The following is a 26,002-nucleotide window of genomic DNA, read 5'->3' as shown; positions in this document are numbered from 1 at the left end:
TATGCATTGGCCCTTTAAATGGCTCTTTGCATCTCCAGCCACCTGTCTCTGGCAGAGAGCAACCCTGTCATTTCTCGCAGCTGGTTGTTATCTGTGTACTTTTTTGGCTCTAGTGCTGTAGGCTGGAGATCCCCATTTATGGTTTAGACCCCGCTCATCTCAAGGGGATCCGACTGGCCATTTCAATATCCTTCTGCTGCTGCCACCCTTGGGTGCCCTGCCCACCTTCTCAAGTCTCTACCACACTCCTTACCAGTTAGGTTGTGCTAAAGCTGATTTTTCTGTCTGTCCGAGGTTATCAGGCTCCTCTCTGGCTATTGTTCAGTTGTTTGTTCCAGTGATTTCTCCACAATTTAGTAGTAATTCCAGATTGGTCCTAGGAGGATATTAGTGTGACTTCCACTCACTCCTCCACCATCTTGATGTGTTATTTTAATTGTTACTTTATTATTTGTTGAAACTAAACCTGTTTTTGTATATTTCTTGCCTATTTCTATTAGTTTCAAAAAGCTTTTAATGGCTTTTTGGTATTCTTTATCCATTTTTGATTGTTTGTAGATTTTTTCCCTAAAAATAAAACTATTAACCCTTTTAGATGTGTTGCAAATCCTTTCCTAGTCTATTAACTTGTCTTTTAACTTTTTATATGTATATTACTGTATAGTCTTAAATGTTTAATCTAGTCATATTGTCAATATTTTACTTTATAGCTTCTGGGTTTGAATATTTTATTTCAGGGTAAGGAAAATATTAGTTTGTATTTTCTCATAAAACTCAGGTTTTACATATTGATTTTTAACTCACCTGTATATTTTGTATATAATGTGTGAAATAGGGCTCTATATTTGTTTTATTTCAAGTAATAGTGGTCCACACACTTTATTTGTTGAATAAGTCTTATTTTTGCCATTGACTTGAAATGTCAATTTAATCATATATGACATTGTTAGACAGATATATACATTTGTTTCCAGAATGCTCATTTTATTTCATTGATCTACTTGATTATTTCTGTGCTGGTATCATGTTGTTTTAATTGCTGAGACTTTATAATGGATTTAAATTTTCTAATATTTTAATGGATCTTGGCATTTTAAATACATACATACATAAATAAAATCTGCATTTATTAAAAAAGAAAGAAAAAAGGAACTCCTACCTTTTGCAGCAACATAGATGGAACTGGAGATTATGCTAGGTGAAATAAGCTAGTTGATGAAAGACAAATTATACCATATGATCTCAACTATAAGTGGAATCTATTCAACAAAATCAACTAATGAACTAAATAAACCACAGGCATGGAAACATGGAGCAGACTAAAAGTGACTAGAGGGGATGGGGAAGAGGGACAATGGTGGAAAGAAGGGGAAGGGACTAAACAAAGAATATATATGAATGACCCATGGCCATGGACAACAGAGTGGGAATTGACTGTGGGAGAGAGGGATATGGTGGGATGGGTGGAGTGGAGCAAAGGGGGAAAATTGACACAACTTTAATAGAATAAACATGATTTAAAAATAAAAAATGTTAAAAAAGAATAAATATAACACTGTAAAAATCATATATGCTAAAGAATAGAATTGAATTGAACTAGAGTGGTCCTATTCTGAAAACTTTGCTACTTCTTTAAAATTCAGACTTCACCTTTCCAACCATGACAGAGTAAGTCATACCAGCTCTAGCATCCCATTGTAGACAACTATAAAATTGTACTCCATATGCAAAGCAAATGTTTCCAAGCATTGGACAACAGGAAACAGAAGATGGTAATCTTAGAGAAAAGAGGACTGCTCGATATGAGCCCCAATTTGCCTGGCTTTCAGCCCAGGGACACACTCCAGGTGGCATCTCAGGCAGGCAGAACCCAAACAGAGAGCTCTGATCTCTCTGACTTGTGCAAGCAGATGCTGGAGTTCAGGTGAAGCAACTAGAATTTGTGGGGAAAGGTGCTAGGGAGAAGGGATGGCAGAAGTCTGAGTGGCTGTACCCCATGGTCCTGGGCTGAAGGCTAGACTACATCAGTGCAGAGAACGTTCTATTAGGTCCTGCAGAGAAGAGCTCCTGCAGGCTGCGAGCTCCAAAGGTGTCCTCAGGTCACTCAAGGGTGGCAGATGTTGGATTCCTATCTATTCAGAGTGGAAAGAAGTTGTTAGCACTACAGGCATTCAACTCAGGCCTAGGAAGGCCATGTCTTCTGAGTAAAGAACATGCCCTAGAATAAGGCATGTTCTTTAGGACTAAGGACAAAAGAACTACAGACAACACAGAAGTAGGCCAGGATGGTAGGATCAAGAGAACCCACTAATAAATTAACTGCTTGCTAGCATAAAACTCAATATCCTTTAAAGGAAGATAACATAATCTAACACCCTCTGAACATCAGCATATCATGAAAAATTACTGAATATACAAAGAATCAGAAAAATGTGACCTTTAATCTAGAAACTATATATTCTCCATATGTATATCCTTTCAAGTAAAAAAGCTGAAGAGATGTCTGAGACAGCAAAATAACCATAATGACTGGTGATACAAATAATTTGCAAAAATCTATTAAATATATACAATCTATTAAATATGTATATAATGCTATACGTTTAACCCATTAATTGTAGCCATTAGGAATTTTTAATGAGATGCTAAAAGATCCAACCCTACAATCATTTTTACACTTACAACTAACTGTATCTTACTCAGGGAGAAGTAACTGTAACAGAAATGTAGATTTTTAATGTCCTACATTTTTCCTGCCTATGGACAAATTGTTTGCTAGGAATTCTAAATGAAGTGTGGTCATAAAACTTACCATATGAATTTGCATTTATACTTTTTTTGTGATAAAATAGGTTCTGATGTCTGGATGGTCATATGACTAGAAGAGACCACTTCAGGATGGGGTGCTAAAAGCAGGAAACCAAGGATCTGAGCTTGGGAGGAGAAGGTTCCAGGACTGAGGGTGCCATCTGGGCAAACAAAATGACACCATCAGAGCTGATCCCTCCTGCTTTTTTTAGAGCTTGCCATCGTAATGCACCTCGCTGCTTCCCCCCGCACCCCGCCAACCTGGGAGGGCTACCTGCTCCCCTGCCTCTGTCACCATTCCCCTAGAGCATGAATACTTTTCAGTCTACAGAATGAAAAGGAAGACTTGCTAAAGTGATGGTTTGAAGGATACTTTACTTCACTGTCACCACACAGACTATTCTTCTAGTAAGTATTATCTATTTTCTATCTCTGTAATAAGGTTCTCATTTTCACAATCATCTTTTTACAGAAGAGAAGGAAATTAATTTTAAAAGAGAGATCATGATTTTAATGAGAACTAAGAAGTAAGTAGATTTCTAATTAACTAATGGGAATTAATTAATAAAGATAAAGAAATTCTATTGTAAACTTAAACGGCATTTCTGGATGTAGGGAAAATTATAGAAGAAATGAGGTCATCTATCAAGGTCAAACACTAGTGAGAGTTTAAACTCACCTTACAAAGTCAGCATTACCTTGACACCAAAGCCAGAAAAAGATACCATAAGGAAACTACAGGCCAATATCCCTAATGAACATAGATGTAAAATCCTCAATTAAGTATTAACAAACCCTATTCAATGGCACACTGAAAGAATTATATACCATGGCCAAGTCAGATTTCCCCTGGTAAAATACACACACACACACACACACACACACACACAAATCAAGCAGTGCAATATAAAATGACAAGTTAACAGAATAAAATAAAAAACCCACATGATTATGTTAATAAGCACAGAAAAAGCATTTGACAAAATTCAACATCCATTCTTGATTAAAAACTCCTAACAAATAGATATAGAAGAAACTTACCTCAATATGTTAAAGGCCGTTTATGAAAAGCCCATTGTTAATATCATACACAATGCAAAAAAACCTAAAAATTCTCCCTCCGAGATCTAGTGCAAGGCAAGGATGACCATTCTCAACACTTGCAATTCAACATAGTACTAGAAGTCCTAGTCAGAACAATTGGACAAGAAAAATAAATAAAATGAATCCAAATTGGAAAGAAAGAACTAAAATTATATCAGTTTACAGATGACATGAGTATATATGCAGAAAATTCTAAGTACACAACAAAGGAAGTATTAGAACTAATAAATAAATTTAGTAGAGTTGCAGGTTAGAAGATCAGAACACAAAAATCAGTTGCATTTCTATATACAAACAATAAACTGCCTAGAAAGGAAATTAAGAAAACAATCTCATTCTCAGTAGCAATAAAAAGGATAAGGCAACTAGGAATAAACCAAAAAGGTGAAATGTTTGTACATTAAAAATTATAAAATATTGGGATGGGAAATTAAGGAAGACACAGAAAAATGGAAAGATATCCTGTGTTCATGGATTAGAAGAATTAATATTTTTAAAAACTACCCAAAGCGATCCAGAAATTCAGTGCAATACCCATGAAAATCACAATGACATTCTTTACAGAAATAGAAATATCAATTTTAAAATTAATATGGAACCACAAAAGATTTTTGAATGGCCAATGAAATCTTGAGAAAGAAGAGCAAAACTGGAAGCATCACATGTTCTGATATCAAAATATATTACAAGGCATTATTCTATGATCAATTGATCTTTAACAAGGAAGCCAAATCACACAATAGGGAAAGGAGTGTCTCTTCAATAATGTTGGAAAAATTGGATATCCACCTGCAAAAAATTAAATTGGGATGGCAACATAAGTAAATGCGATACTTGTTTTATCCCACAACTACATCAAAATTATAACTAAACTATGAACAACCATCATACAGAACCACCTGAAATCCAGCTGAATGGAAGTCCTACAAGTAGGGAATTAAAGAAGCTACATGAAGACTCATAGGAGGGGCAGAGATGCAGGAAGAGCTGGTCCCACACCAATGTGTGGTGGACAAAAATGGGAAGAGATATCTCAGTTGCGGAGGTACCCCTGAGAAGCAAGAGGCCCAGCCCAACACCAGACCCACAATCCCAGGGTTCCAGTGCCAAGAAGAGACATTCCCATAACTTCTAGCTATCAAAACCAGCAGGGATTGAGGCTGAGGGAGATGAAGGACTTCTGTAGTCCCAGGCAATTTGTCTTAAGATGCCCGTAGACTTACTCTGACTCCTTCTGAGCTCCAGCACTGAAGCAGCAGCTTGAAAGGCACTAAAGTTATATGGGGAGGAACTCAATTATCTGCCATCAGGACAAGAGCTAAGGGCCTCTGTCTCTGAGACAGAAATGTTAGCAGAAGCCATTGTTTCTTTGATGAACCCTCGCCGCCCACAGAGCTGGTAGGTGGGCACCATATGGGAGAATCTGTCAGCCTGAATCACACTGTTTGCCCTACCCTGATGATTCCCTGAGACCACCATCCACCCAACTTTCAGGCCCACCTAAATTGTTTCAAGTGACTTTTCTATACAAATAACCTGTCTTGGCTCATGCTTCAGATTTTCCTAAAATCTCTCCAACAAGTAGCATATGGCCTAAGTAAGCCCCATACCTCTCAACCTCTTACTAAGGACCTCAGGCCTGGCACTAGAAGCAGCCAACTTTGGTTTGCAATTTGGCCTGGCCTGGACACCGCCAAGCTCAGCAAAAGTAGCAGCCATATGCAGATGGTTTTGTAGCTAATTCTGGGTGGCCCTGAAAAGAACACAGGCAGTGTCTGACCTTGGCCTCCACCTCCTAGGAGGCTCCAGAGCCAACACACCTAATGGATAGCTCCAGACCACATTAAAGCATAACCACCCAAACATGTCCATAAGCAACACACTCAAAGGGCAGTCTAAGTGGTCATCAGAGCCCCATTGAAGTAAGTCCTGCTCTATGGGATGGGCCCTTTCATAGCTGATCCTCCATGATGGTCAGAGGTCAGTGGTCAGAGGTTACAGCCAGTTCTTGCAGCTAATTGGCCTAGGGGTAAATCCCTCCCATTGATGTGCCAACAACAATCAAGGTTTAACTATCAGAGGGGGATGTACACGGCCCACACAGGGGGCATACCTAAGTTCCCAGCTTGCATAATTGGGGAGGCTATGCCACTGGACCCTACAGAACACCTGCTACATTAAGCCACTCTATCAAGCCTGGGAGATGTAGCAGCTCTGCCTAATATACAAAAACAAACACAGGAGGCTGCCAAAACAAGGAGACAAAAAAACATGTCCAAAATGATAGAACAGAACAAAGCTCCAGAAAAAGAACTAAACAAACTGGAGACAAGCAATCTACTAGATGCAAAGTTCAAAACACTTTGTAAGAATTCTCAGTGAACTCAGTGAGAACCTGAACAGCATAAAAAAGGACCAAGCAGAAATGAAGGATACACTAACTGAAATGAAGAATAATTTACAGGGAATCAACAGAGAGTAGATGAAGTCAGGAATCAACTCAATGACATGGAATATAAGGAAGCAAAAAATACCCAATCAGAACAGCAAAAATTAAAAAAAATTAAAAAATGAAGACAGTGTAAGTAGCCTCTGGGACAACTCCAAGTGTACTAACATTTGTGACATGGAGGTCCAAGGAGGAGAAGAGAGAGAGCAAAAATTGAAAACCTATTTGAAAAAAAAATGACAGAAAACTTCCCTAACTTGGTGAAGGAGACACACAAGTCCAAGAAGCACAGAGTCCCAAACAAGATAAACCCAAAGAGGCCCACCCCAAGACATATCATAATTAAAATGTAAAAGGGTAAAGACAAAGAGAGAATCTTAAAAGCAGCAAGAGAAAAGCAGTTAACTACAGGGGAGGTTCTATAAGACTGTCAGCTGATTTATCAAAAGAAAGTTTGCAGGCTAGAAGCAATTGGCAAGAAATAGTCAAAGAGATGAAAAGCAAGGGCCTACAAGCAAGATCATCCTCCCCAGATTATTCTCCCTTGTCTGGGGAGCTCTTTATCTGTCCTTCGATTCTGATAGAAAAAGCTAAAGGAGTTTATCACCAGTATTATATGAAATGTTAAAGTGTTTTCTTTAGGAAGAAGAAGAATAAAAAAAGGTAAAAAAGTGCTAACAATAAAATGGCAATAAATATATATCAACAATTGAATCTAAAAAAACAAACAACAGAAAAAAACGGACTCATAGATACAGAGAACATTTCAACAGATGGGAGGGGAATTGGAAGAATGGGTGCAAAAGGTGAAGAGATTAAAGTACAAATTGGTTGTAACAGAATAGTCATGTGAATGTAAACTACAGGATAGGTAATACAGTCAATAATATTTTAATAACTATTTTTGGCATCAGATGGGTATGAGACTTTGGGGGATAAAAGTTATATATGTGTAATCACTGGGGTGTACACTTGAAACTAATACATTAATGTATTCAACTGTAATTGAAAAGTAAAAAATTATTTTAAAAATAAATAAAATAAAATTGGACCCTTATTTTATATCATATACAAAAACAAGTCAAAATAGATCAAAGACTTATGTATAATATCTAAAACCATAAAAATAGTAGAACTAGAAAATATTGAAAAAAAGCTTCTCTACATTGGTATAGGCAATGATTTTTTTAAAAAATTGCAACAAAAACAAACATAAATACATGGAAGTAACTGAGACATGTAAACAACCTAAATGTTTTGATGAATAGATAAGGAAAATGTGATATATATATGAAACAAGGCAAAAATTATATTAATACTATTCTATACTATACATATAGAAACACAAAATAGAATATTATTTAGCCTTAAAAAAAACGCTGCCATTTGCAATAGCATGGATGAAACTGGAGGACATTATGCTAAGTGAAATAAGCCAGACACAGAAAGACAAATATTTCATGATCTCACTTATATCTGGAATCTAAAATCATCAAATCTGTAGAAGCCAAGAGTGGAATGGAGGTTGCTAGAAGCTGAGGGTTGGAAGAAATGGGAAAATGTTGGTCAACAAGTACAAAATTTCAGTTATCAAATGAATAAGTCTGGAGATCTAATGTACAGCATGTGACTATAGATAAAAATACTGTGTTGTGTACTTAAATTTTGTCAAGAAGTTAGATCTTAACTGTTCTCGCTGTAAATACACCAAAAAAGACAATTATGTGAGGTCATTGATATGATAATTAGCTTGATTGTGGTGATTATATCACAATGCATACATATATGAAAACATCAAGTTGTTTACCTTAAATACGCCAATTTTTTATTTGTCAATTATACCTTCATCAGAAGAGGGAAAAAATAAAGGAGAGCTTAACCCTGACAGCACCATGATTAACTGCTAGGTCCTTTATACACATCACTTCACTCAGTCCTTGCCACAAATCATACCCCAGGTATTCTCATCCAGTGTCATATTTGAGGAAACTGAATCACTGAGAAGTAAAGTTACAATCCAGGGTCACGGAGCAACTTAGTTATTTAAATAAAAACAACAAATCTTTTTAAAAATGAAGTTACTTGAATCTAATTCCTGATGACTAAACTAGCTCACCTTTTTAATGTACTATAAAATAAACTATGTATTAATATTAAAAAAATAAGAATTCAATGAAAATAAGAAACCAAGTATGAAATGCCTTTTCCTAATAAGGAAAACAAACATATGCAATTTTTTAAAATTTATTTTTTATTTTATTTTTTATTACAGTTTACATTCAATATTGTTCTGTAGTAGTTTCGGAGGTATAGCAGAGTGGTTAGAAAATCATGCCCTTTACATAGTGGTCCCCTTCTGCTTCAAGTAACCACCTGGTTCCATACATAGTTATCACAATATTATTGATTACATTCCCTATGCTGTAATCTACATCTCTAACTATTCTGTAACTGCCAATTTGTACTGCTTAATCCATTCACCTTTTTCACCCAGCTGTCCAACTCCCCTCCCCTTTGAGAACTGTCAGTTCTCTGTATCTATGAGTCTTTCTATTTTGTCAGTTTATTTTGTTCATTAGATTCTACATATAAGTGAGATCACATTTGTCTTTCTCTGAGTGGCTTATTTCACTTAGCATAATACGTTCTAGGTCTATCCATTTACATGAACAGTAAGATTTCATTCTTATTTAAGGTTGAGTAGGATTCCATTGTATAAATGTACCTCAGCTTTTTTATCTACTTATCTATTGATGTACACTTGGGTTCCTGCCATTTCTGGGCTATTGTAAATAATGCTTCAATGAACATAGAAATGCATATATTATGTCAAATTGGGTTTCTTTGGATATATTCCCAGAAATGGAATAACAAGGTCATAAGGCAGTTCCATTTTTAATTTTTTGAGTAACTTCCACACTGTTTTCCATAGTGGTTGCGCCAATCTGCATTTCTACCAACAGTGCACTGGGGTTCTCTTTTCTCTGTATCTTTGTCAACCTTTGTTGTTTATTGACTTATTGATAATAGACATTCTGACATGTGTGAAGGAGTATCTTATCATGGTTTTGATTTGCATTTCTCTGATGATGGTGATGTTGAGCAACTTTTCATATTTCTGTTAGCCATCTGTATGTCTCCCTCAGAGAAGCACTGTTTCTCCAAGTGTTGTTTCTCCAAGTATGTCTCCCTTGAAGAAACAGGTCTTCTGCCTGTTTTTATATTGGTTTTAATTTGTTTTTCTGGTGTTTGGTTCTCTGAATTCTTTATAAATTCTTTATAAATTTATATATATTAACCTGTTATCAGATGTATCATTGTTGAATAATTTCTCCCATTCAGTAGGTTGTCTTTTGGTTTAGATGATGGCTTCCTTTACCATGCAAAATCTTTTCACTTTGGTGTAGTTCCATTTGTTTATTTTTTCTTTTTGTTCCCTTGTCTGAGGAGATTTACTATAAACAATATTGCTAAGAGAAATGTCTGAGAGTTTACTGCCTATGTTTTTTTCTAAAAGTTTTATGGTTTCAAGTCTTCTGGAAGTTTTATGGTTTCAAGACATCTAAGTCTTTAACCCATTTTGAGTTTATTCCTGTATATGCTATAAGAAGGTGGTTTATTTTTATTTTATTGCCTGTATCTGTCCAATTTTCCAAACACCATTTATTGAATAAACTGTCTTTACCTTGTTGTATGTTCTTGCCTCCTTTGTCAATTAATTGACCATATATACAAAAGTTTATTTCTAGGCTCACTACTCTGTTCCATCGACCTATACAGGGTGGGACAAAAACAAGTTTATAGTTATGAGTATGTAAAACACAGAGTTTATTCTTGTATTGTTATTTATTAATTACTGTATTATTTTCAATATACACAACTGTAAATCTACTTTGCCCCACCCTGTATGCTGGTTTTTATGCCAATACCATGCTGTTTTGATTTTTATGGCCTTGTAGTATAGTTTGATAACAAGTAGTGTGATACTTCCAACTTTTTCTGCTGAGCTTACATCCTGGAGAAAAGTCTACTGGATGAACAAATATATGCAATTTTACTTGTCAGTTATATCTCAATAAAATTTTTTTAAAGAATTTTAAAAGAGAAAAACAAGAATTGAAAGCAGGGACTCAAAGAGATAGTTGTACACCCATGTTCATAGCAACATACCATGTTCACAGTAGCTGAAAAGTGTAAACAATACAATGTCCATCAGTGAATAAATATGGTATATACATACAATGGAACGTTATTCAACCTTTATATGGAAGGAAATTCTGACACATGCTACAACATAGATAAATCTTGAGGACTTTATGCTGAGTAAAATAAACTAGACACCAAAGGACAAAACTGTATGATTCAACTGATATAAGCTATCTAGATTAGTCAAACTCATAGAAAGTATAATAGTGGCTGCCATGCACTGTCAGGAAAGGGGAATGGAAAGTTAGTGTTTAATAGATAGAAGGGTCCAGTTTGGGATGATGACAGTGTTCTGGAAATGAATGGTGGTGCCGTGCTGAATGCCACTGAACTGCACACTTTAAAGTAAAAATGGTTAAGGTGGTAAATTATATGTAATTATATTTTATCACAATTATAAAAATTTAAAAAATAACAATAATTCTATTTTATTTTGCATATATACGTATTTTGCTTCTTGGAAGCTCAAAATAGTTTCATATGAGAGCTTTTTAATATGACCATTTTCATCAAAATAAAAAATGACACATTTATTAAGTCAGTAGCTCAAATTCACTTCTACCTTTTGTGGAAAACTGTAAAGCAATTTTATCTTCTACTTGGAGAGTGCTTGAAGTTACTAAACATCCCAAATAATTTAAATAGAGGAAAAAGTCATTAAAACCACTCAAAATAGCCAATATTTACCATAATCAATTGGAACCACTCTTTCAAAATACCTTGTGAGACTTCCACTTGAGATGGTGGCATAGGAGGACATGGCTAGTCTTTTTGCACAGCCACATCAGAATTGCAGCTGAAATGTGAAACAACCATTACTCATAACTATCAGAGGTCGAGTTGAATGAAGGTGTGACAACTACAGAATTGGGGAGGCCACTTCCATCCAGACTGGTAGGAGGGGCTCAGGCACAGAGTGGGCTGGTCCCTCACCCACATGTGGAGGACAAAGGTTTGGGATGGATATCTCTGGAGTGAGGAGTCCCAGCCCCACACCAGGACCCCTAGCCCAGGGTTCCAGTGCCAGGAAGATAAGTCCCCACAACTTTGGCTCCAAAGATCAGTGGGAATTGTGTCAATGGAGGAAATTTCTGGAGCCCCAGACAGTTCCTCTTAGGGAACCCACACATGGACTCACCTACTCAAACTTATTCCCTCTGAGCTCCAGCACCAGGGTGACAGCTTGAAGGGCACCAGTGGCATGCAGAGAGAAACTAATGTGTTTGACATCAAGGTGAACAGAGTCCATTGTCCCTTTTATGGACCCTCTCCCCAAGAGCCAGCAAGCTGGTGTCATATCTGAGACTCCATCACCCTGGCTAACACTGTTTGACCCACCTTGGATATCCCCAGAGACCCAACTTAATGGGCCCACTCAAGCTCCTTTTCCATATGAATGGCTTGTCCTGGTTCATGCTTCACAACTTTCTAAATCCTCTCAAACAAGCAACAGCTGTCCACAGGGAGCCCTAGGCCTAGTATTAGCAGCAGCCAGCCTATATCCACAGTTTGGCATCACCTGGGAATCTCCAAGCCCAGCATAATTAACAGCCATCTTAGATTGCTTTATTGCTCAGGCAGGGTAGTCCAGGCCAAAACACAGGTGGGGGCTCACCTTGCCCTGCACCACCTGGGAAACCCCAGGGCCAGCACAACAGTGGACAGCTACAGACCACATCAGAGAACCACCACCATGCCCCTGCACAGCTGATTCTCCACGGAGGGTGAAGGTTGGTGATAAGTGGTCACAGCTAATCTTTGTAGTTGACTTGCTTGGATAAATCCCTCCTATTGATCTGCCAACAGCAACCAAGTCTCAGCTACAAGTGGAGGATGTACTCAGCCCACATGGAGGGCACACCTCGAGTATCCAGCTTGGGTAATAGTGAAGGCTGTGCTACTGGACCCTACATGACATCTACTACATTAGGCCATACTACCAAGACATGGAGTCAAAGCAGCTCTACCTAATACATAGAAACAAACACAGGGAGGCTTCCAAAACAAGGAGACAAAGAAATATGGCCCAAATGAAAGAACAGATCAAAACTCCAGAAAAAGAGCTAAATTAAATGGAGATAAGCAATTTATTAGATGCAGAGTTCAAAATACTGGTTACAATGATGCTCAAGGGACTTAGTGAGGACCTCAACAGCATAAAAAAGATCTAGTTCAGAAATGAAGGATACATTAATTGAAATGAAGACCCACGTATAGGGAAACAACAGTAGAGTGGATGAATCCAAGAATCAAATCAATAGCTGGGATATAAGGAAGTGAACAGTAACCAATCAGAACAACAAAAAGAAAAAGAATCCAAAAACAATCAAGATAGTATAAGCGGTCTTAGGGACAACTTCAAGAGATCCAACATTTGTATCATAAGGGTACCAGAAGGAGAAAAGAAAGAGCAAGAAATTTGAAAACTATTTGAAAAAATAATGAAAGAAAACTTCCCTAATTTGGTAAAGGAAATAGACATGCAAGTCCAGGAAACACAGAGTCCCAAACAATATGGATGCAAAGAAGCCCACTCCTAGACACATCATAATTAAAATGCCAAAGGTTAAAGATAAAGAAAGAATCTAAAAAACAGCAAGAGAAAAGCACTTAGTTGCCTACAGGGGAGTTCCCATAAGACTGTCAGTTCATTTCCCAGAAGAAACTTTGCAGGCTAGAAGAGATTGACAAGAAATATTCAAAGTCATGAAAAGCAGGGACCTACAGCCAAGGCTGCTATACCCAGCAAAGCTGTCATTGAGAATCAAAGGACAGATAAAGAGCTTCCTGGATAAGAAAAAACCAAAGGAGTTCATCATCACCAAACCATTATTATATGAAATGTTAAAGGGACTTATTTAAGAAAAAGAAGATAAAAAATATGAACAATAAAATGGCAAAAATATGTATCTATTAACAATTGAATCTAAACAATAAACTAAGCAAACAGGAAGAACAAAGGCAGAATCACGAATACAGGGAGCATTTTGATGGTTGCCAGTAGGGAGGGGGGTATGGAGTAATGGGTGAAGAGGTGAGGTGATTAAGAAGTACAAATAGGTAGTTACAGAATAACTATGGGGATGAACAGTACTGTATAAGAGATGGAGTAGCCAAAGAACTTCTGGGCATGACCCATGGACATGAACAATGGTGAAGGCATTGCCTGAGGGAACTGGGAAGCTGGGTGGAGGGGATCAGGGAACAAAGGAGGGAAAATCAGGACAACTGTAATAGCAAAATCAATAAAATATAATTTTTTTAAAAAAGGAAATACCTTGTATTCTAATGTAAAATGACCAGAAAAAAGAAATGGAGAGTTAAAAGAAGGAGAAATCTAATTGTTATATTTAGAAAAACACAATACTTATAAAATTGTCAAGTATACAATATTCACAAGATCTTATTTATAAACTAAAATCATATGAATGAAAAAAATTATTGCACATTATTCTTACTAAACATTTGAAAATAATTCAATCATGACTCAACATTACTTTATCTGGTGTTTTGATTGTCTGTTGTGCATAACAAAACACCCCAAAATTTAGTAGCTTAAAATAAGCTACTTAAGTTAAATTAGTAGCTTAAAATAACAACAATTTACTTGTTCTTGATTCTGCAACTGAGGCAAGACTGAATTATTCCTCTGCTGGTCTTGCCTGTGGCAATGCCATGTGGATTTATTTACCTAGCAGGTTAGCTAGAGTCTGGGCTCAGCTAGGGCATGGAACAGCTGGACTTCTCTTTGTATACATATAACCTCTTTACAGGGCCTTCCCTGTAGCCAGACTGCTTACCTGCTAGGCTTTCATCAGGACTTCCAGGAGCAGAAAGAGAGATACTGTTACTGCTTCATCATGCCTGGGTTTGCAGTGTCAGAACAAGACTTCCAGTGTTTTATATTGGTCAAAAAAGTCACAGGTTCAAGGTGATGAGCATCAGGCATCCTCTCTTGATGGGGAATGACAAGGTCACATTGCACAGTGCCTATGGGATGGGAGATCTCTCTGGAGCTATCTTTGGACATGTGATATATCACATCCGGCACATTATTTGTGAAGGAGTTGATAGGCAAGTAAAATATTTTAAAGGATAGCAGGGATTATGTATAATGTATCTAAAAAAGAAACTTCAACACCACAAAAATCTTACATGAAAGATATATTTTACCTAGAAGAAAATGGAAAACAAGGTTTCTGCTTTATCGTAGTTGAAAGTAAGTAGAAGACAAACAATTATAAAGCTGTTCATTCAACAAATATTTTTTGAAAGTTTACTGTGCTAATCTTATACCACTAGGTAAAGTATTATTCTTCAAAGATAACTTTAATACCATAACTCCTACTTCTTTTCAGTTACAACCACCATAATTTTTCAAAAAGAAGGGATAAACACATAGGAGTCACAAAAACAGCTGTCATTTGGGGGAGGTTAATAAGTGCTTGGAATTACGTTGTCTCTGAATCCTTTCCAACCATGCAAAGTAAGCCCCACCGTTAGTCACTTTACAGGTGACAAAACTGATTTTTTGAGAAGTTAAATATTCTCAAAGTAACACTGACTCCCTAAAAGAGAGTCAGTTATCCATTAATGGATTGACTGAGGAAGCCAATTATTGAGAACATAAGATCATACTTTAGAAATGTTATTGTTTATATTATTTTTAATTTGCAGTTTTACCCAGTCAAGTTTCCCTGAAGTTGAGCATGCTCTTTCACTAACATGTGAGGTTGTGATTTGCTCTTCAAAAATTCTACGTCCTTTACATGATAGGACAGAACAGCATTCACCAAGCATCCACACACATCTCAAGAGCACACCATCCCAAAAAACACCCTAATATTTAAAGTCCGTGATAACTTGTAGATGATGACTTCCAACACTACTGAAGTCTGAGTGGAAAAACACCAAGTTTTTCTCAAATAACCACAGATTGTCTTGGGTCCAAAATGCAAAGTGCTCTTTCTCTCTCTTCCTGCTTCTGCCTCCCACAAGGCTGCTGCATGGATCTCTGCTGATCCAGGCTTTCCTCTCCTTAGGGTGGGATGCTTCCTCACACATTCAGTAAGAGGAAGAGGTGGACAGAAAGTGGAGGCGGCCACTGAACAGCAGGGCCCTCCAGGCAAGAAATTGTGTGAGTTGAAGCCAGAAGTCCCTTGAGGGAGACGTGAGCAGGGGGAAAGAATGGAGGGCCCTGCTAGGTCTGCACAGATAAGAATCTCGCATTCTCTCTCCTTTTCCTTGTTCCTCAATGCTGGCCACAGGGGCTCGCCCACCCTGTGCCTTTTAACTGTCAAGGAGCCAATGCCAAGTACTGGGCCAAGTCATCATTGATGACATGTGAGTTGTGTGTGTTCCAAATTGGCCTTCCTGCCTTTCTGCAAGAAAAACAAACTTGAGCTGGACCCCAACAAACATGACAGGAAAAATAACAACCCTTGTCGAGGGCTGATACTGAAAACAACTGGTCTCTCCACCCCAAGCCAGCCCCTGCTGGGGACAGGAATAGGCCCCCATCTTTGGCTCCAAAGAGGGGCCAGGAATTGTGAAATTTAGGAGCTTCCATGGCATAATGTGTGGGGGCCATCAGGTTGTTCCTTCTGAGGTCGTTTGTGAAGGGCACTGCCAGAGGTCTTTTTCAGATCCTGTGAAGACACTACAAGACATAAATACTGTAGCATGAAGCCCATTTTATAGAGGGATCAGTAAATGGCTTCAAGTGACACAGGAATTAAGCAACAAAGCTACATTAATTCTCAACAGTGTCTACTCCATACTTCCTACTTTCATTTATGGCTACATTAGAAAAATGAGAATTCAAAATGCATGCTATTGTTGGACCCAATTCCCTAGATAATATGCTACAAGTCATTAATGAAAACTACTGGCATATATAATAAAACAAGAACATGAAATTATTATTTGAGTAACACTCCTTTATCAAACTTATAAACCCTCTCCAAACCAGAATCTGTTCTCTTTTTCTTTGGTGTTTTCCATATGACTTGACATGTTACACAGACAAAAGTGTGTGATTAAATAGTGGGTTGAACTAAACTGAAAATAACTTTCTAGACTCAAGAAACAATATTTATATAAACCCAAAATAATTGAAAGCAGGGGCTCAAACAGATATTTATACATCTATGTTCACAGCCAAAAGGTGGAAGTAATTTCAGTGTTTGTGGATGGATGGATTAAGGAATGAATAAAATGTGGTATATACATACAATGCAATATTATCCAGCTTTAAAAAGGAAAGAAATTCTGACACATGCTGTAACGTGGATAAACCTTTATGGACATTATGCTAAGTAAAACAAGTCAGTCACAAAGGACAAATACTGTATGATTTCACTTAAATGAGCTACTTAGAGTATCAAATTCATAGAGACAGAAAGGAGAAGCATGGTTGTCTGGGGGCTGGGGGAGGGAGAATGGGGAGTTAGTGTTTAATGGGTACAGCGGTTTAGTTTGTGAAGATAAAAGAACTCTGGTGATGGATGGTGATTATGGTTGCAAAACAATGTGAATTTACTTAATTCCACTGAACTCTACATTTAAGAATGATTAAGATGGTGCTGGCAGCATGGCTCAGTTAGTTGGAGTATTGTCCCATACACTGAAAGGTCACTGGTTCAATTCCTAGTCAGAGCACATACCTAGGTTGCAGGTTCAGGGCATGAATGGGAGGCAACCAATCTATGTCTCTCTCTCTCTCTCTCTCCTCCCCTCCACCACTTTCTCTCAATTTAAAATCATTTTTTTTTAATATTCTCAAGTTAGGATAAAGAAAAAAAAGAATGGTTAAGATAATGCATTTTATATGTATTTTATCAAATATTTAAAAGGATAATATTGGGCCATCTAATAGATCTGTATTCAGTCCTGGCCAAGGAAGAAAAAATACAAAATTTTTATTTTTATTTTTATTATTTTTTAACTATTGTTCAAGTACAGTTGTCTCCATTTTCCACCACTACTCTCCCTTGCCCTGACCACCCCCACCTCCTATCCTCAATCCTTCCCCACTTTGGCTTTGTCCATGGGTCTTTTATACATGTTCCTTGATGACTCTTCCCCTTCTTTTCCTCTGTTACCCCCTCTCTCCTCCCTCCTGGTTACTGTCAGTTCATTATTTATTTCAATGTTGCTGGTTATATTTTGCTTGCTTGTTTGTTTTGTTTATTAGTTCACTCACTTACAGGTGAGATCATATGGTATTTGTCTTTCACCACCTGGCTTATTTCATTTAGCATAATGCTCTCCAGTTCCATCCAGTTCCATAATTCTGTCACAAAGGGTAGTAAGGTCCTTCTTTCTTTCTTCTATGTAGTGTTCCATTGTGTAAATGCACCATAGTTTTTTGATCCACTCATTTACTGTTGGGCACTTAGGTTGCTTCCAATACTTGGCTATTGTAAATTGTGCTGCTATGAACATTAAGGTGCATAGGTTCTTTTGAATTGGTGTTTTGGGATTCTTAGGGTATAATCCCAGCAGTGGAATTGCTGGGTCAAAAGGCAGTTCCGTTTTTAGTTTTTTGAGGAAATTCCAAACTGTTTTCCACTGTGGCTGCACCACTCTGCATTTCCACCAAAAATGCACTAGGGTTCCCTTTTGTCCACAACCTCGACAGCACTTGTTGTTTGCTAATTTGTTTATAATGGCCATTCTGACTGGTGTGAGGTGGTATGTCATTGTGGTTTTAATCTCACCTCTCTGATGGCTAGTGAGGCTGAGCCTCTTTTCATATGTCTATGGGCCTTGTGTATGTCCTCCTTGGAGAAGTGTCTGTTCAGGTCCTTTGCCCATTTTTTAATTGGATTGTTTGTCTTCCTGAAGTGGAGTTAGTGTGAGTTTTTTATATATTCTGGAGATTAAACCCTTGTGCAAGGTATCATTGGCAAAATTATGCTGAAGTTTTTCCTAGTGTGTGAATGCTAGGTTTAACTAACAATAATGGCTATACTCAAACTATTAGAATCATTAGACCCAAGCTTCAAAGTACGGTCTAGAACACTTGCATTAGTGTAAACAGACACAGGTCCAGCTGCTGGCCTCTACAAAAGTCAGTACTAGAGAGGTAGATGCTGATACAAAGGAAAAGTGGTTTATTTGCAGATGCTGGACAACTGGAATATAGGCAACTCATGTCACAACTCCTGGAAGATGGGGAACTTATGTCACCAGGTTCATCTCTCCCTCTTAGTGGAGGCAGAAGTTTATTTTTTATAAAGAGGGAGAAGGGAACAGAACAAAGAGATCAAAGGAAGAGGATGCAAAATTATCTACATGCAAAGGAGCAAAGTCCATCCCAACCAGGCAAGTGATGGTTCTGTGTGCATCATCCTGGTGTAGTCATGCCAGCTTCACATTATCCTGACTCCATGTCTGAAGGTCAGTAAATCTCCCAGAGCGGAGATGCCAGAAGGTTGAGATCTGTATCTTTTGAAGTTAGTTCCTAGGATTCTTATACAAACATGCTGCTCATCTACAAGCTGCATATTATCAGAGTTAACACTTACAGAAACAATGTCAGAAGAATGGTGGGGTAGGTTACAACCTCCCACTGTTATAATTTTCCACTGTTACACTAGGAGTTTTGCAGATCTATTTTTCTGAAGATTTTAGAGCATTCCTAAGAGGCTATTCATAGGATGAAACAGTCAGTCACTAACTCTTAAGGTTTGATGTAAAAAAGAAAGAACCACAAAAACTCTTTTTACCTATCTATACTATACCTAATAACTTTTCAGAAGGAAAAGAAAAATGAATTGTGTTCTTTTATCATGTGAAAGATTCTTCTAAACATAAATTCTTTCATTCCCTTAACTCTTTTAGAAAGTTGGTATAACTTCAACTCCAAAAAATGACAAGGATATTATAAAAAAGGAAAATTATGGAGCCATCTCACTCATAACTTTCTAAACCTAATATTAAAATATTCGTTCTACCAATACAGAAAAAAGGTAATGCTTTGCATTTAATTAAGTATATTACATGAATGCAGATTAATTTAATATTTCAAAATCAATTAGCTAACCAATTAATCACTAAAGTGTTAAAGCGTTGATTTAATTAATTAATTAATTAACAGAATAAAGGAGAAAAATCATATGAACATCTCAATATATGCAGAAAAAAAGCAGTTGGTAAAATTTAACACCCATTATTGATAAAAAAACTCTTAGCAAACTAAAAATAAGGAGAAATTTCTTCTACCATCCAAATGGTATACATGAAAGCCCTACAGTAAACATCATAGGTAATGTCGAAATATTGAAAGCTTACCTTCCAGGACTGAAATGAGACCAGGATATCTGTTATCACTACTTCTACTGGATGGCAAAGCAAGAAAAAAAGAAATAAAATATATATGCAGTGGAAAGTAAGAAATACAGATATTATTTATAAATAATGATTCATATAATGAAAAACCAGAGGAGCTTACATATTCAATTTTAGCATTAATAAATTTAATTAACACTGACATAGATACAAATGAAATAATAGTGTAATAGGGATGCACTTCCCAAAAATATATTTTTCATGTTTTGGCAAGAAGAAGTAGTAATACAAGTTTCCAAAATTTTGGCAAAATGCTCCTTGAGAGAATCCTCATACTTTGGTATACAGCCTTTTGTATACTTCTTACTTCGCCACACAGAATGTTAAGAAGACATGTGCTCAACTGTTAAAAATTAGTAAAATTAGTAGTTTTTACTGCTTCCTCAATTCTTAAATGAAACTGACAAATATCTTTTCTGCCAGTGCATAGCAGTGAAGTCATAAGCAATGGGTACAACTGAAATGTGGAGCCACTGACTTGAGCGAGGTTAAGGAACTAGTAGTTTTACCTACCACGACATTTGCAATGTTAGTGCAAATGGTCTCAGTGAAAAAAGGAGAACATTGTCTTAGTATTATTATGAAAGTAGATTTTACATTATGGACTCCCTGAAAGCTTTTCAGGACTCCAGGATCTACGGACTACTCTTTGAGAACTATGGATCTACAAAATTTGAACAAAGCTTTTGACCCAGCTAGTATATTCCTAGGTATTTACCCAACAAATCCACCTTAATGCAACAAAGGTGCATCAAGAAATGTGCAGGAATGTTTAAAGAAGTACCAGTCATAACAGCCAAAATTGAAAACAACTTAAAATGTAAATAAAAATAGAATAACTAAATAAATATAGAATAGCCATACAATGGAATACTATAAATCAGTAAAAATGAAGAAACGTTGCAGGCTACATGCAACAGTATGAATAAATTAAGAAATGCAATATTGATTCAGAAGCAACTGGCATTGTTAAGCAGTGGTGTGTTGGTGTTGAAGTGACTTGACATGATTGGATGTTTCTCAGTCACTAGCAGGTCAAAATGCAAATCTTCATGAAGACCTTGACAGGCAAGCCCATCACCCTGGAAGTGGAGCCAACGACACCACTGAGAAAGTGAAGACCAAGGTCCAGGAATAGGAAGGCATCCCCCACAACCAGCAGAAGCTCATCTTTGCAGGCAAGCAGCCGGAAGATGGCTGCACACTTTCTGACTACAACATCCAGGAAGAGTCCACACTGCCCCTGGTCCTCCATCTAAGCAGTGGCTGTTAATTCTTCAGTTTTGTATTCATAGTGCCCAGTGGTGTCCACTACTCTGCATTCTAGGCATTTTTCCCAGTTTAAGTTTAGAAATTACCAGTTTCAGTAATAGCTGAACCTGTTCAAAGTGTTAATGAAGGTTTCATTGCATGGTACAAAAGCAATGTAATATTGAGAGAAAAAAGGTCAGTTATGTGATTCCATGTACATATATGAAAACAGGCAAAATTAACTCACAAGGCAATGCAAGAATGAATTTCAAACTTCAAAATCTTAGTAGAATGTACAGGTGAATTCTTTGGCTCTTGAAATTATTACAGATTTTTTAACATGTAAATTAGCCAACTTTCTGAAAATAGATTAATACATTTAACTATACTGAAATTTAGAACATTTTCATCAAAAGATCTTTTTAAATTTAATCTTTATTGTCTAGTTTTTCCATTACTATTTAGTCCCTTATACATCCCTCATCCCAGTAATCACCACACTGTTGTCCATGTCCATGAGTCCTTATTCAATTTTGCTCAATCCCTCCACCTCCTAACCTCACCACCCACTAGATGTCATCCTGTTCTCCATCTGAGTCTGTTCCCATTTTCCTTGTTAGTTCAGTTTGTTCATTAGATTCCACATATGAGTGAAATCATAGGGTATTTGTCTTTCTCTGGCTGGCTAATTTCATTTAGCACAATATTCTCCAGGTCCACCCATCTTGTCTCAAAGGGTAAAATTTTCTTTTTTATGGCCAAGTAGTATTCCATTGTGTAAATGTATCATAGTTGTTTTATCAACTCATCTTCTGATAGGCATTTGGGCTGCTTCCATATCTTGATGATTGTAAATAACACTGCAATGAACATAGGGGAGCTTATATTCTTTGAAATTAGTGTTTTAGGTTCCTTCAGGTATATTCCCAGAAGTGGAATTGCTGGCTTGAAAAGCAGACCTCTTTTTAATTTTTTGAGGTTTCTCCATACTGCTTTCCACAGGGCCTGTACCAATCTACATTTCCAACAGCAGTGTAAAAGTGTTTCTCTTTCTCCACATTCCCACCAGCACTTGTTGTTTGTTGACTTATTGATGATAGCCATTCTGACAGGTATGCAGTGATATCTCATTATGGTTTTAATTTGCATTTCTTTGATGACTAGTCACATCGAACATCTTTTCACGTATCTGTTGGCAATCTGTATGTCCTCTTTGGACAAGTATCTATTCAGGTCTTTTGCCTATTTTTATATTGAGTCATTTGGATTTTTTTTTTTTGGTGTTGAGTTTTATAAGCTCTTTATAAATTTTGGATATTAACCTCTTATCAGATGTATCAGTGAGTACGTTCTCCCATTCCGTGGATTGTCTTTTATTTTGTTGATGGTTTCCTGTGCAAAAAACTTTTCAGTTTGATGAAGTCCCATTTGTTTCTTTTTGTGTTTGTTTCCCTTGCCTGGGGAGATAGATCCAATAAAATATTGCTAAGAGCAATGTCCAGGGTTCTGCTGCCTATGTTTTTTTTGGTGATTTTTATGTTTTGGGGTCTAAATTTAAGTCTTTAATCCATTTTTTAATTTATTCTTGTGTGTGACATAAGGAGGTGGTCTAGTTTTATTTTTCTGCATGTGTCTGTCCAATTTTCCCATCATCATTTATTGAATAAATAATAATTAGCCTGTTGTGTGTGCTTGCTTCCTCTGTCAAATATTAATTGACTATAAAGGTGTGGACTCTCTATTTCTGGACTCTATTCTGTTCCATTGATCTATGTGTCTTTTTTTATGCCAGTACAAGGCTGTTTTGATTACTATTGCCCTATGGTATAGTTTGATACTAGGTAGTGTGACTCCTCCAATATTATTCTTCTTTCTCAGGACTGTTGTTGCTATGTGGTGACTTTTGTTATTCCATATAAATTTTTGAAATATTTGTTCTAGTTCTGTGAAATATGTGTTTGGAATCTTGATAGGAATTGCATTGAATCTATAGATTGCTTTGGGTAGTATGGACATTTTAATGATGTTAATTCTTCCTATCCATGAACACAGTATGTGCTTTCACTTATTTGTATCTTCTTCAGTTCTTTATAGTTTTCCAGTTATGGGCCTTTTATATCCTTAGATTTTTTTTCCCCCAAGTATTTTACTCTTTTTTGTAGCAATTGTGAATGGACTTTTTTGTGAATTTATTTTCTGTTAGTTCCTTATTGGTATATAAAAATGCAACTGATTTCTGAATATTAATTTTCTATCCTGCCACTTTGCTGAACTCATTCATCAGTTCTAGTAGTTTCTTGGTGGAATCTTTGTGGTTCTTTATATACAGTATTAGGTCATCTGCAGATAATGAGAGTTTTACTTCTTCCTTCCCAATTTGGATGCCTTTTAATTTTTCTTTTGTCTGATTGCTGTGGCTACAACTTTCAGTACTACATTGAATAAGAGAGGTGAAAGTAGATATCCCTGTCTTGTTCCCAATTTTTAGGATAATGATTGTAGACTTTGCCCATTGAGTGTGATGCTGGCAATGGGTTTCTCATATAAGGCCTTTATTATGTGGAAGTATGTTCCCTCAATGCCCACTTTGCTGAGAGTTTTTATCATAAATGGGTGCTGGATTTTATCAAATGCTCTTTCTTTACCTATTGATATGATTGTATGGATTTTATCCCTCATTTTGTTTGTGGTGAATCACACTTATTGATTCGTGAATGCTGCACCAACCTTGCATGCCCAGAATAAATCCCACTCTATCACACTGTATGGTCTTTTGGATGTATTGCTATATTTGGTTTGATAATATTTTGTTGAGAATTTCAGCATCTATGTTCATCAGGGATATTGACCTATAGTTTTTTTTGTAGTGTCTTTATCTAGTTTTGGAATTAGAATAATGCTGGCCTCATAAAATGAGTTTGGGATCCTTTCCTTCTTTTGAATTTTATGAAATAGTTTGAGAAGGAGAGGTGTTAGTTCTTCTCAGAATGTTTGGTAAAAATCCCCTGTGAAGCCATATAGTTCAGGGCTGCTGTTTTTGGGAGTTTTTTTTATTACTGCTTCAATTTCACTTGGTATAATCTGTTTATTCAGATACTCTGATTCTTCCTGATTTAGTTTTGGAAGATAGTATATTTCTAGGAATTTATAAATGGTTGTCCAGTTTGTTGGCATATAGTTGTTCATAATATTTTCTTACAATCCTTTGTATTTCTTTGGTGTCTGTTGTTATTTCTCCTCTTTCTGATTTTATTTATTTGTGTCTTTTCTCTTTTTTCTTGATGAGTCTGGTTAAAGGTTTGTCAACCTTGTTTGTGTTTTCAAGGAAATAGTTCTTGAATTCATTGATCTTTTGTATCATTTTTTAGACTCTATTTTGTTTATTTTTACTCTGATTTTTATTATTTCCTCCCTTCTACTCACTTTGGACTTTGTTGTATCTTTAAGTGTTAAGTTACATTGTTCATTTGAGCTTCCTCTTGTTCATTGAGATAAGACTTTAAATGCTATGAATTTCCCTCTTAGGATTGCTTTCCCAGTATCTCGCAGATTTTTAATTGTGTCATCATTTTCATTTGTTTCGAAGTATCTTTTGATTTCTACCTTGATCTGATTGTCTACCCATTCATTGTTCAATAACATGTTATTTAGCTTCTATGTCTTCATATGTTTTTCTTGTGATCGATTTCTAGTTTCAAAGGATTGTGGTCAGAGAGGATGCTTGATATGATTTCAATCTCTTAAATGTCGATATTTCTTTTGTGTCCTAACATGTGTTCTAGCCTAGAAAACATTCCATGAGCACTTGAAAAGTATATATATTCTGCTGCTTTTGGATGAAATGCTCTGAAGCTATCAATTAAATCCTTTTGATCTAGTGTGTTATTTAAGGCCATTGTCTCTGTGTTGATTTTCTATCTAGAAGATTTATCCATTAAATCAATGGGATGTTAAAATCCCTGGCTATGACTGTATTTCTGTTGATTTTTCCCTTTATTTCCATAAAGATTTGTTTCACATGTTTAGGTACTCCTATGTTGCATGTGTAAATGTTTAGTAGGGTTATATCCTCTTGCTGGGTTGTTCCCTTGATCACTATGTAGTGTCCTCTTTGTCTTTTACTATAGCCTTGGTTTTAAAGTCTATTTTGTTGGATCATCCAGTTTTTTTTTTCACTTTTCATTTATATGAAATATATTTTTCTGTCCTTTTACTTATAGTCTACATGTATCTTTTGATTTGAGATGAGTCTTTTGGAGTCAGCATATATATGGGTCTTGTTTTCTTATCTGTTTAGCTACCTTAGTTTTTAGGTTGGAGCATTTAAGCCATTTATATTTATGGTGATTATTGATAGATATGTATTTAGTGCCATTTTTTAAAACTTTTTAAAATATTTTATTTATTTATTTTTAGAGAAGGGAAGGGAGGGAGAAAGAGTGGGAGAGAAACATCAATGCATGGTTGCATCTCACATGCCCCCTTCCAGGGACCTGGCCTGCAACCCAGGCATATGCCCTACACCCCAGGCATGTGCCCTGCGCTGGGAATTGAACCAGCAACTCTGGTTCACAGGCCAGCGCTCAATCCACTGAACCACATCAGCCAGGACTATTTAGTGCCATTTTATTGTTAGACTCTTTTCCTCTGTTTTTATTTTTCTTTCTCTTTTTCTTCTTCTTCTTGAAGCAAGCCCTTTAACATTTTTTGTAATGCTGGTTTTGTGTTAACAAACTCCTCTAGCTTTTTCTTGTTTGGAAAGCTTCTTATTTCTTTTTTTATTTTAAATGATAGCCTTGCTGGTTGCTTTTCATCACCTTGACTATTTCA

The sequence above is a fragment of the Pteronotus mesoamericanus genome, unplaced genomic scaffold, assembly GCF_021234165.1.
Source record: "Pteronotus mesoamericanus isolate MK-2021 breed Mesoamerican mustached bat unplaced genomic scaffold, CSHL_Meso_final scaffold_54, whole genome shotgun sequence".
Classification (NCBI taxonomy): Eukaryota; Metazoa; Chordata; class Mammalia; order Chiroptera; family Mormoopidae; genus Pteronotus; species Pteronotus mesoamericanus.
Note: the sequence above shows the minus strand (reverse complement) of the source record.